The sequence below is a fragment of the Sesamum indicum genome, linkage group LG7 (assembly GCF_000512975.1).
Source record: "Sesamum indicum cultivar Zhongzhi No. 13 linkage group LG7, S_indicum_v1.0, whole genome shotgun sequence".
Classification (NCBI taxonomy): domain Eukaryota; kingdom Viridiplantae; phylum Streptophyta; class Magnoliopsida; order Lamiales; family Pedaliaceae; genus Sesamum; species Sesamum indicum.
The window spans coordinates 3356600-3361563 of NC_026151.1; the positions used below are offsets into that span (position 1 = coordinate 3356600).

At 27.8% G+C, this 4964-nt stretch overlaps 1 protein-coding gene across 2 annotated transcripts in view; it reads right to left on the bottom strand.

Annotated features, from left to right (window-relative positions):
• The window catches only part of LOC105166093 (mitogen-activated protein kinase homolog NTF3), a 3167-nt gene extending 1837 nt beyond the window's left edge, over window positions 1–1330 (bottom strand). For both annotated transcript variants that reach the window (XM_011085322.2, XM_011085320.2), the window contains exon 1: window positions 925–1330. The gene's annotated coding sequence lies outside the window, so the exon portion shown is untranslated. The remainder of the gene's footprint in view (window positions 1–924) is intronic.

Here is a 4964-nt window from a genome sequence, read left to right on the forward strand (position 1 = left end):
ATGGCAATTCTACACTTTCAACTGATACTGATCAATCATCATCATCAATCTAGTTGTAGCGATGTTTAATCGGTAATCACAGAACCAGAGACAGTAATAAAGCATTTCCGAAAATTTGCCTTCTAAGCTGCATTACAGAAAATGACTAGACGCATTTCCAAACAACATAAAACACCAACAAGAAAAATGTAAAACACCCACTTCGGTTTCTTCAGTAAACACCAATTCCATGTACAACATTAACAAAATCTACAACGAAAATCTCACTGGAACCAATAAATGAAACTCATTAAATTCCTAGCAAAAGCCCATTTCTCCCAAGTTAATTAATTATTCCACTCTAAACTCCACAACATCATCAAAACTCCTATATCACCAACAAACATCCACTATGGGCCTCCTCCAAAGACCAATTCCATGTGGAGGAAGCACTACTAAAACAATCTTACTTAAAGTGCTCAATAAAATTTCTTGCCATCATAAGATAACATCCAGATTCAAGTTTATTGATCTTATGACCCAAAAAAAGAGCATAGTAAAAGCATTCGAGTTTCACTCATCTTCTTTCCATATTTGCTCCAGAACCAGAATTCTACTACTCCCACATGCCTATACTTGAAAGACACAAATAAATGTATACGCGTAAATTGTTCAACAGTAAGAAGCAACCATAGAAAATAGGAGAGGTAATAGAAAAAAGAAAGTCCACTTTCGGAAATTCAAAAACATAATAAAAACTCACCATGAGGAAAAACATAATAAAAACCAAAATCAGATTTTCATGAGGAAACAAACAGAAGGAGAAAAGAGACAGCCTTACTATAGTTATACCAAAGGCACAAAATTCTACAGAAAGCGAAAGAAGAAGGAAAGAAAACTCGTCAATCCCGAAGAAAACAGCAAATTAGATCAAAGCGAGCATACTTTTGCACCAAAATTTTCCAGAAATTCCTTCAAATCGGATCACAGAGCTCAAAATTCTTCATAATATCCTCCCTTTCCTCCAAAATTTACTTGATAAGACCCCATCTTTCACTTAATTGCTTCAAATTTCGCCATTGAAAGCTGGATTCAGCTGAACTTGCTAAAATTTCACTGCATCAATCAGGAGGATGTGGTGGGATGAATGACCTCAGATTCACAGAAATTAATGTATATTGTGGACGCTGATAATATATTCTTCTCTTGGGGAAAGATACTTGAGATGTTTTTTAATTTTGGTAATCAAAGATAGTTGAGATTAAAATCTGGCGGTTCGTTATGTGGTCGCAATCATGCGCAGAGAGCGTGTCAGTGATTATGTAAACACACTCCCCTGTTTTTGGTCAGAATGGTCGCACGCACCCCTTCATATCATAAATCAAATATATTATGAATAACTGAATTTTATTAAAAATAAAAAACTAATTAAAAATATTATTGATATAATAGAAAAATAGTATTTTTTAAGATTATCTATTTTAGATATAATTGTCATGCATTAAAGAATGGGTGGTGTAGAGATCCGGTACGGCGCATGGTGAAGGACAAATCCTGGGACGCTGACGTATTAGTGTCACCATTATTCAATGATGATAAAATCGGATGGTTGTGATGAAACGAATTTGGTAAGCAGGGTGGTAAGGTGATCCGATTGAGCTCAGTTTGTACGGTGGGCAAATGTTGTTGTTAGTTCAACTGTTAATTAATTGTTTTAGCACAAGTGTTTGAATGAGTTGACAATTAACGGATTGCGATCAACACTTTTAACTTGGAAATTAATATAATAATTAATAATTTATAACACACTCTATGTCTTTGAATATTTTCTCAAATAATATATATATATAAAATAATAAATTAACATTAAATTTATAATAACAATACATAAAAATTAAAAAAAAATAAAAGCAATTTAATTATAAAGGATAGGAGGAAGCCAAATGAATAAATAAAAAAATTAAAAAAAAAACAGACGAAAAAAAGAGACATAAAAAAAGTATTCTACTTTAATTTATAGTATTAATAAGCACGGTGCATTCTTTGTATATGTATAATTTTTAAAAAGTATTTAAATCAAAGTGTTTGGCTGAACTTACAAGCTATTAAAAATATTTTATCAGATATTTGAGAGCTTATAAAATATTTGGCTATTTTTTTAGGAAAAAAAGCTTATAAGATTTCAAAATAAGATGTTTTGAATCTTATAAATTTTTTGAAAAAAGATTAAAATTTTCTTAACTTTATTCTATAAATCTTATAAGCTATATAGAATTAATATGTTATAAGATAAAAATATTTCCATTTGTACACTCACACACACATATACACCCGCATACTCTCCTCACTCTCTCTCTCTCTCTCTCTCTCACACACACACACAAAAACATACTCGTTCTCTCTCTAGGATTTAATTTTTTTCACTATTTAATTTTTCTAACATTCAAAAAAGATAAAATAATTTATTATTTAATAATAAATTATTATAGTTAAATAAAAATAAAATTGATATTGATATTATATTTATTAAAAAATATAAATTCAAAATATTATAAATTTTACGACTAGAAATAGTCATTGCATTAATAAAGAAAATACCAGTTATATATCTATATTAATATTCGACTAGCACGAATATACATATATATTATTTTTATTCAAAAAGTTAGGTAATAATCTGTTATTTTTTATTAAATAAAAATTATCTATTAAATTTTTATTTATAATTAAACTAATATTTACTAGTAATTTATAAAAGTGTTTTAACATTTTCTTAAAGCGAATTATATTAAGAAATAACGACCTATTTGATTCTAATAGTATGATGCTCATTTTAGTCATTTTACTAATAAAAAACTTTATTGTGCCAAACAGTCTAATATTTTATTTTATTCAAATATACTTTAAGAGTTTATTTTTAAAATAATATCCAATATATTATAAGTTCCTAACGTATATTATAAGATGTGTGAATTTATAAAATGTTTTAGAAAAAAACTTTGCCAAACACCCTCTTAATCATCTTGTTTATCCAAATATTATAATAACTTAATTTTAAAATATTTTATATGATATAAAAACTTATAAGATATTCCAAATAAATTTAGGCGAAAACCCTCAAATAAATTTTTGTTTGCATAAGTACCTATCGGTAACTTTTTCGTTTTCTCTTTATTTTTCATATGTTTCTTTTCTCACTTTCACAATGTATCATCACTTTCTTTTTATCAAAATTTTCTTATAAATATATATACTTTATGGAATAATAAAAATTAGGATAAATTATATTTTGTCATTCGATTATATTCATTTTCATATTTTGCCATTTAAATTTTTTTATGTCAATTTCCTGGTTATTTTACCTTTCCGAAATATGTACTTTGTCGTATATGATCATTTTCTAGATGATTTTCGGTAGGAAAAGCATCCCATGTAGTGGGATGTGATATTTAATTAGGGCAATGTAGGATTTCTTTTGGGCATATGTGCTGCATGTGATATTTTTTCGACAGAACACCAACAAAGTGCAAATATTGTAAATTTGAGATTGTAAGTTGACAAAAAAAATAGTAAAATATAAAAATAGGCATAATTCCAAATTATAATTTAATTACCTAAAAAATTATATACATTAAAATCTTTATAAATTAATAATATCGAGACCACATAATTTTATTAATTTAAAAAAATATTGATTAATTGCTAAATTTTATCGGAATTAATTTATAGAGGTTGTTCTGTAAATGCACTTATTTTAAAAAATTAAGACATGTTCAAATTAGAAATGACAACGGGTAGGTTCATCAAGATAGAATCTCTGAACCCATACCTTGCTCTCCCTCTTCAAAAACCCGCAATCGCCCTATGGGTCCCAAGTGATGCAGCAAATAGGGAGATAAATACTATCCCGACATCCCAAGAAATTCAAAAATATACTAAATCCCCTCCTCCTAAACCTAATCCTATATGTACAAGTCTGGGTAGGTCAAAGAGGTAACAATTCTCATTCATAAAGTCTACACGATTTCTATTCACTTTTCACTCTTCATACACGAGTTTGAACATCTTTTTTTATATTTTCAGCACTCTAAACGTAAATTTCACACCCTTACCTTTTTAGATCACATGTTTTAAAATTTATTTTAAATCTGTTAGTTAATTTAAAAATATTAATATATTGAATAATATCTTAGATTAAAATTTTGGAGCATGATGACCATACCAAGTGCAAGAAACAGTGCTAGTGTTTAATTAGGCCTCCTTTACTACGGTGGATTGGACCGGCCTTAATAGGCCATTTTACTGAACCGGTTTTGTTTTACAAGTGAAGTGGTATTGTTAATCCCGACCAACCCGCTGGGCTGATCAAAGAATGGGTTTGTCCTTTGTATCCCTCAATTTTCGGATGGGACATTACCAAAATAACCTCGAATATGAAAAAATTACGAAAAAATCCACCCCGTGTAGATTTGACATGTCCGGACACAATTTGACCAAATGCCATCTTTTTGACCTTTTGCATCTTTGTCGGCACTATATATATATAAAAAAAAAAAAAGAAGTACGATATTAGTGACGAAATATAAAATGATAATTTTAAAATTATTGTTAAAAAAAATATATTAAAATGACAATAATTTTTATCTTATCGCTATATAATTATTAGTTATTAATAACAAAAAATGTGTACAAAATTGTCACTAAATACAATTAGCAACACATCTATAGTGAAAAAACAATATACTGAAATATTATTTATTATCACTAGATTGTCATTATACATATACATTTAGTGACAACTTTGTGCATATTTTTTTGTCACTAATTCTTACTAATAAAATAATAGTACTTATCAAGACCATGAACTTCATTATTACGACAAAATAAATATTTTGTAACTAAATATATATAGTTAGCAATAAATATTAAAAATATGACTTAATTTTTTTGTCACTAGTCTTTTTTTTTTTATACATATATTTGGA